Raw genomic sequence first — 9,357 nt, forward strand, 5'->3', positions numbered from 1 at the left:
TTCAATATTTGCTTTTTTGTTACCTTTAATGTGATTAATCTTGATTTCACTAAAATATTATGTAAGTCCAATACTCTTCTTAGTTTAGAGTTAATGTTCTAATTCAAGTTTGTTTAGTCCTTAGTCCTTATTACATTAGGGAGGATATGTGAATCTCTTAAATTTTTTAATTTCCTAATTCCTAAATCTTTCAAATCATCAATCCTTCAATTGATGCATCTATTTCTACTATATTTTTGTAGCTTTACCTATGGGCTTTAAGATCCTTGCACACACATTGTCATCCTAATGATGTACTATGCTTCCTACTCTTGCAACACCATAGATTACTTCTAGAAGTCATTCCAAATTTTAATTTATACCAACCCTACCGAAGGTGCTTCAAACTATTCATTTATTTTCTACTCTTTGACCCATCAAGAAGGATTTGTAATCGATGTCATTCCTTCCTAATTTTAATATCCCAACCAGTAAACTTGTTTTCTATTTGCTTTTTGTTTCCAAGGCTATTATTTATTGCTACCACTTAGTTGTTGCTATCTTATTGAGGAGGAAAATTGTTTCCATGTACTTTCCTACCAGTGCCTATTCAAACAGAGACTTCTTGTAATTTTATTTGTTATTTATAAATTATAGGGCTTCAACCTTTTGCCAATAAAAAAAAGGTGTACTAGATATACACATAGAACATTAAATAAATTAAATTCTACAAGTAAAAATAATTACTGAAATTTATTTAAATAAAAAAAGATAACAATTCATTTTGTGTATATGTACTATATTCAAGAAAGAAGTTAATTCATGTATCTATGTACCCTATACATATACAAACATATATACAGATGAAGATAATAATGTATATACATACATAAGCATGTGTGTATATATATATATCCAATGATACAAAAATTGTAGTTTAAAATATTAAAACAAATTAAATTTCTCTTACAATATGAAGTGGTGTTCGAAGTTCCTACATATAGTAATTTATTGTTGCATTATCTTGATCTTATATTATGGAAAAAAAACTTATACAAAACTCTTGAAATTGACAGGCCTAATTACATTGTAAGTGACAAATAAAAGAAAATCTAAAAAGTTAAAAGAAAAATAAAGCCTTCTAAAATTGTTAAAAGTGAAATTAAGTTTTCCATTTTCTTAATTTTTTTAAAAAATCATATCATAAACACAAAAAGAGTATTACCTAATTATTACTATGAGTGACAAATAATAAGATACAAATGTTAAAATGATTCTTTTTATTTTGTACTTTTTATAATTAAAAAATTAAAATCATGATTTCAAAAAATATTATCTAATTATGATTGTGGATAAATAAAAAGTTATTATATTTATATTGAAGAATATAAAATTAAATAAATAATAATAGGCTCATACATAATAATTCAACTTCACTACTAGACGATAATAAAATTTATAACTAAAAAGAATTGAAATTATAGAAATGAAATAAGAAATATAATGAAAACTATACATGTCAATAAATACTATATTTCTATCATTCAAAATAGATATACGACAAGTATAAATTGAATATAACAATAAATGAATATTATATCACCTAATTTTTGCATATTTGTAATTTAGAAAAAAACATCAAATTTAAATATATTAAAAGAAATTGTAATTAAAAAAATTTAAAAATGAAAAAATAAAATGATTGACAAATATGTCTATCTTAAAACAGGGGTGATGTCCAAGTTCTTATTTATTACTTTGAATGAAAACAAAAGCTTAAAGCAAAACTTAGGGTGCATTTCTGGGCCACCCTTAAACATCATACAATACTGAAACTTAAGTTTGGAAAAATAAGTCAACTTTGACTATTTAACACTTTTAGTTTAGGAATGAAGCCTTAGTGTGGGATATTTAAGTCGTCCGGTATTTCTATTAGAAAGGATTTCTAATATAAGAAATGACAATCCTAATTTTGTTTTCAATAACATCGTTTTCACTTAAAACATCCAAGTTTTGAAACAATTTATGATAAATCCCCACTAAAATAGATTTAGAAAATGTTGTCACTTTATGGGAAATGTAATAGATTGCATAAATGTTGCTTAGAAATGATAATTTTGAATATATTTTTGAAATAGTCCTTTCTATCTCTAATATTCAGGAAAAAGATTGTCGTTTTCACATGGAGAGAAAATATTTGAGCCTTTTATAACCATGAAATTTGCATGCCGCTATTGCTCACCAAACTTGAAATTTCATAATAAACAAATAAAATTAACAATTTGTATATAACACACATTGCCAACAAAACCAAAGAAGAAAACATATAATTTTGATTAAGTGAATACTAAACTTTAATGGCTTGGTGTAGCTACTTTTTTTTTGATGAATAAACCTTTTTCATTAATTAAAATTTAAAGATACATATTCAAAAAAAAGGGGTCGGGGGATACAAGATCACCTCGCGAGTTCAAACGGCCCAAGGCCAGAGATCAACTATTCATCAAAAAACATATATAAGCAAAAACATAAAGCTTCAGGCTGCAAGAGTAGTGGCAGCCGAAGGAGGGTCTTTGTCATCACAACCCCAGATGTCATGCTCTAATTTTACAAGGCAAAACACAACTAACAATTTTTTTTTGAAAGGTGAATTAAAGATAATATGTATAGATCTATACTTGTTATGAACATTCTATCGAACTATGGGGTGTCCAGAAAACAATTCATGTTTCCTTGAGGATGTTAGAAGTTACCAATTTGATCATTGAGTTTGGCAATGGTAAAGTCAATTGGTGAAAAGGAATTTGTTTTCATTTGAAAGCATGTACTATCAAGTTTCCACAGCGGTACCAATTTATTTCGTAACATTAATTGACAATCTAGGTTATGATGTAATAGTTAGGTGATGTTATCATGTCAGATTCACATCCTATCCTCAAATTGAGACATTACGTATGTAGTTGTGAAACACAATTTCTGCATCGATGTTGTTATAATGGTTCCATAGTTGTTTTTGTGAAGATGTTTTATAATTGCCCTAGGTAAATGACTTTAGCTCGTTACATTCTATGTCCCATTTTGATCCTAAATTATCATAGTAGGGCTATTTCAATGAAAATCTTGTACCATATCTTTTAACAACTTCGGCCAACTAGATGTTTTACAACTAGGTATTTTAATTCGTTTATCATTTATTCATTATCCAAATTCTATGATGTATTACTAGTTACCAATCCTTTATTATTATCTGGAAGTCATACCATTATTACCTAATGAAAATAAATAAGGAAATATAAAAGTCCAATTAAGAATTACGATTCTATTTCTTACATTATCAACTATGAACTGTTACTTTTAACTACGATTCTAGTTTATACCTCCAAATAATAAACTTATGTTCTAACTAGAAAACATTATCTAATTACCAACTACTTCACTAGTAGTACTAATACATATACTTATCTAACCACTAATATGTGTGTGTGTGTGTGTGTGTGTGTGTGTGTGTGTGTGTGTGTGTGTATGTATATATATATTTTATATGTATATATATATTATATATATATATATGTGTGTGTGTGTGTGTGTATGTATGTATATATATGTATGTATAGATATACATGTATGTATGTATATATATAATATATATATTTACATACATGCATACATACATACATACATACATACATACATACATACATACATATATATACATACATATATATATGTACATATATACATATATGTATGTATGTATGTATATATATATGTATATATATGTACATATTTATACATATATATATACATACATACATACATATATATATATATGTATATATGTATATATATGTATATATATACATATACATAATTGCTAAATAAATTCTACAATTATATGTCTATTCACTACAAATCTATTAATCTATATTTTGCTTTAATATACCTAAATGCCAACTACTAACATATAACCTTACATCCCCAAACATTCCACTAATCCTATTTAATAAAAACTTTCCCTAAATATCCTAATAATCCCAATTAATAAAACACATTCCCCAACCATTCTAATAATTCCATTTAATAACATACATTTCGCAAACATCCTAATGATTCCATTACCCAACCAATGTTTTTGACCCCAACATAATCCCAAGTGCCCACCACCACCTTTTTTCCCCTTCCTGGAGTGAGGTGATAGGGTCCCATCATGCATGGCTCTCCTAGGCACCTAGGGAAGTGGTCAACATCACCCTTCCTAAAAACTTCAAGTGGGATGTGGTTGGCTTAGAGAATGGGCGCCCCAAACAATGTTTTCAAGGGGGAGGTGCTTGCATGGGGATTTGACCATGTCAGAACACAAGAACTTGCGGGATCCTTGTCCATATGCGCCCAAGGGTGTTTATAAGGAGAATGAGGTGCCTACTCATGATTTATTGACTATGTCAGCATCAAGCCTTTTCTTTTCGGCTTTATAGATGCCCAAAGTCCTTCCAAGGAATGATGTGATAGGTGGGGACCACTTTATCCACCATGATTGACTTAAAACCTAGCCTACCCTACTTTTTATAAAGGATGGATGCCCAAGTCTTGGTTTGATTTTATTCGTGTTTAAATTTTATTTTATTTTGCCTTTTTTATTGTTTAGGTTATCTCAATTTTTTATTTGAGTTTGGGTTCTTATTTATTTATTCGTATTCACATATGGTTTTCATGTGACTTAGTCTTTCAGTCCAATCATGGGTCCTTCTCAAATTAAACATATTAAAATTTAACCTATATTATAACCCCTAAGTCTATCAACTCCCACTAGAGGTATCACAGAATATTCCATTATTACTTTATTGGTCTATAATTGGGATGAGAATTAGTTGTCCATCCCATAAAAATTATAGAGACTAAAATGTGTAGCTACATGATGGTTTATTTGCTTTTTTCTTTTTGACTTCCCTATTAACTCTTAATTTGCAAGTGGATATTACTATAGTATCTAGCTCATCTAATGATATATTAAAACTTGAAATTCAAATGGACACATAAAATGAACTATCAAAATAAGATAACTTTCTTCCATTTTATAACATGTGATTTTATAAATCAATCACCTATGTTTTGAATTGAGTCAACTGTATCCATAAGAAACTTTCACATGCAAAAACTATGAAATATTTCTATCAAATATTTTATAATATATGTAAGAAGAAGAGTCTCATTATATAACTTCTCCATATTACTTCAATTCACATAATGTGAAACTCACAAATGAATATTTCCTTACATAATCAACTATATACAAATTCCCAAACTTCACCTTACACAATTTCAACAATATACAATAATAAGAATATTCCTTTTGACATCACAATGGAAACAACAACGGGGACGTAACATCATAACACATTATGAGTTGACATGGAAGGATTTATCTCTTCACAAACACTTGGTTCTTCAACATTGCCAAAGGGTAAAACCCTAATCTCTTCATAGGAATCATCCTTTCAAAACTGCAACACAACACAAAAACTTGGAACCATGGAGGCTCATTTCCCATCCTAGACTTCTATGAAGCCACCCATCGAGCAGGGGAAATAGGTCCAAACGGGATACACACACACAACACTTGTCAATGCATGAAATATATCACATAACACAAAATAGTCCCTCCCATGGCTTGCACATTGATTCACCATTGGAACCTTGAATTATAGGGTGAAGGTGTGCTTTCAAAAAGAAGACTTGCCATATCATACCATATCCACAATAAACAATTGTTTTCATGCCCTTCGGTGTTTTTCACAAATCAATAAAATTCCATGCCCTTTTGAGGCTTCCACAAACATCCTCCAAACTTACTACCAACAGCTATAGCTTCCTTGAAGCTCATACTCCATTAACTTCCTTTCTACACCATCTTTCCCTTATCACCCCCAAAGCAAGATATGAATGAATATGGCATACAATGGAGCCCATACTCCAAGGTTCTCAACTATATTTCAAGCCCAACTATTCCCTTCACCTTGGACTTCTCTTCCCTTCCCAAAGGGTGAGTGAAGCCCTCACAACCATAACAACACGTGAAATTCAAATTAAAACAAAAAGATCAAGAAAGAGAGCCAAGAAAGTTACATGAACACAATACACATTCACACCATCACAGCATAATATCAAAATCTACAATACCAAGATTCACTATACAATGCATGATCCCATAACAATTGCTCCATGCTTGCAGATTCATTATGCAATGCTAAAAGAAAGAACATGGTCATGTTTTGAACAACAACCTTGGTCCAAGCTAAAGGAAATGATAGTTTTTGTAGAGCTCCCTTAGTCTTCCTCCAAAACCCTATCTGTCTCTAAACTTAAAGAGTGGGTGAACAACCCACTAGTTTGTCCAACACTCCCTAAAACGGCCTTCCCACTAACTTTTTTAGCAAAAACACTAAGCCACTTACTCCTACAAACTTGTCTCCCTCTAAGTTTTCTATATTTGACTTAATGGAAACATGGGAGAGAACACATGTGACAACTCCAATTTCAAATTGATGGAAGAATGCATGGGTAAAGGGCCCCCCCAGGTTGTCTAGTCACTATCATGGTCAAAATTAGGTCCCTAACATGTTATACTATCATATGGGTAGCTCATTTTCACATAAAAGACACTTTGGGACCACCTAATGGCCCCTCAAACCCCTAGTCAAGTCCAAATTTGAATTTCCTTTAATTGTGACCCATCCTACCCCTTGTTAAGTGGGTTTACTTACTCATTAATAGGGTAATTAGTTTTAGGATAAAATGTCGCCATGACCAAAACCCTAAATGACATGTCATTACACACAAAATCCACAAGTGTCAAGTGACACATAAAAACACATTCCAAGTCACCACGTCATGTTCCTAATGCATCTTTATGATTACAAATTTCCACATACAAGCAAACCTACATTTACAAAATAAAATACATCACAACAAGGCTTTTGAATCTTCCAAAGATTTGCCTTGGTTAAACTGTGTTCACATAGGTTTGGATCTTGTTCTCCCAAAAAAATTTATGGTTCCACTTCCTGCACATTCAACTCGAGCATTAGTAGTCCAAGGAGGTCATTATATATATATATATATATATATATATATATATATATATATATATATATATATATATATATATATATATATATATATATATATATATATATATGCATATAATTTCAAATGTTACATAATCATATTAACATAATTCAATTAAATTTCCTTTCCTAATCATTTCAAATAAATCATTCAAAATGTTAAAATATCAAAATATTCATACCATAAATCATCATAATCAAATTAACACTTATTTGCATATCATAATCTAATTCTATCTTGTCATAAAGTTGCATCCATATGTGTTTGATCATTCCATTCACAACATCAAGTTCATAGTACATATCATAGATGCAGAACACTACTGTAAATGTCAAAATCAATAGATAAAATAAGCCATTGTCCTACTAAGTCTTGAGTAATGTCAAAATATCCAAATCTCGAATATCAAAATGCAAGTAACATACTCCCATTTAAACATTACAATTTCATATTACAAGCATTTCTGTAATTTAGCTTCTGTCAAAGTAATTGAAAAGGGTTAGAACATGAACAAAATCATTAATTATATCATTTAGATCTTAAGGTGCAGACATAAATGTGGATCATCAAAATGCATATAACATAACCCTATAGTCTCAAAAGTATATTAAAGCATCAAATTAGAAGTGTCATAATACAAATATGTCATCTATACTATGATGGTTTGGGTGAAGCCTCACATCAGAAGTCCTTGGGGTTATTGGTTGGCTTAGAAGGAGCCCAACCATTAGTAGCAACATCTTTATCATCATCCTTGTCTTATCTTCCTCAACCTTGGGAGGAGAAATGGCTAAATCCAATCAAGGGAAATCCCACTTGGGGTCACAGTGAGCAGAAAACCAACTCACATCAGCGGTAGTAGGGGAAGCCACTGGGGACCGACTTGAGCCCAACTCAGTGGAGGTGAGGCCGAGTAGCAATGGCCATGAAAGCCACCACTAGGAGAGTGGTGACAAGGCTATGACCTAGGATCTACAAGTGGCAAGCAGAACTGCTCCGACCTCATCGGTGATTGTGAGGAAGAGTACGATCACTAGATAAAGCATCTAGAGGTACTCAGGCAACCATACAAGGGGCATTTCCCTAGTGAGAAAGTAGCTCCTACAGGTGAGCCACTTCCAGTGCGAATTTGTTAGTTTGTACTCGTATCTGCTTCATGACATTATTACATATATGTGCTTTAGAGTACATAGCAACATGAATATCAAGAAAGTTGTGAGAATAAAATAGCATTGCGATATTTCCAAATTGTAAACAATATCTCCATTCTGAAAGCATGCCAAACCTGGGCATATCTAAAAGAGATTCTGGGAACATCATCCAGAACCACCATATGCTAAGTGAAGGCCTCTGGATGAAAAGGCCTGAAAAATTTATAAATCCAAAGCCAATAATTCTAAGCTCGTTTAGCCAAGATTCAAGGAGCCAGTGCTTTGTGTTTATTTCGTAGGGGTATGAGAACACCCAAAGATTTATTCTCCAGGGTTAATATGAGCCTTCGCTCATGGGAGGATCTATAGGTGTAGTATAGGCTTATCCGTCTAGATCAACAAACTTTCTCTACTTTTCACTACAAGACACATTAAACATTTTGCAGATCAAGGAGTTGAGGTCAGACTGAGTAAAAATCCAACCATTTTTCCATAGTTTATCAATCATGGTTACACTTCATAAAGAGTAAACCATGTTATGAACATTTGAAAGAAATCAATGCCCACAATTTTACCAGAGTTATTGATATATGGTTTATACATCATCTAGACTCCACAAATTGATGGAGGCATAAACCCATAAGAAATCTTCACAGATAGACAAGACATTCATTGGATAATCTATTCTAGAAGACCAACACAATGTTTGGCTATGTTAGACCATGCTTGTTGTATTTTCAATGCTCATTAGCTATTATGTTATTCAATGTATCCATATCACATGATTCCTCTACATTTTTTTTTTATAACCACAATCTGTATCACAAGTATCAAAACTCACCTTTTTTAAAGTATTGGGAGAATTTGATTTTGCGTAACATTCTTTCATTTTAACCATATTTCTCTACCCTTCACCTTTTATGCTATTGATGAATGTTTCGTTAGCCTATATGCCAAATACTCCAACTCTACGCCTTTATTCCTATCTAAATGCAAGTGGGCTCCATTAATAAAATCCAACTCAAGCACTGTGAAACTCTAATTATGCAAGTATGAAATATTTGAACAACTCTAGTACCAATGAAATAAATTGACTCTTACC

Source organism: Cupressus sempervirens, chromosome 2 (genome assembly GCF_028749045.1).
Source record: "Cupressus sempervirens isolate cs-2001-9-10 chromosome 2, ASM2874904v1, whole genome shotgun sequence".
NCBI classification, from domain to species: domain Eukaryota; kingdom Viridiplantae; phylum Streptophyta; class Pinopsida; order Cupressales; family Cupressaceae; genus Cupressus; species Cupressus sempervirens.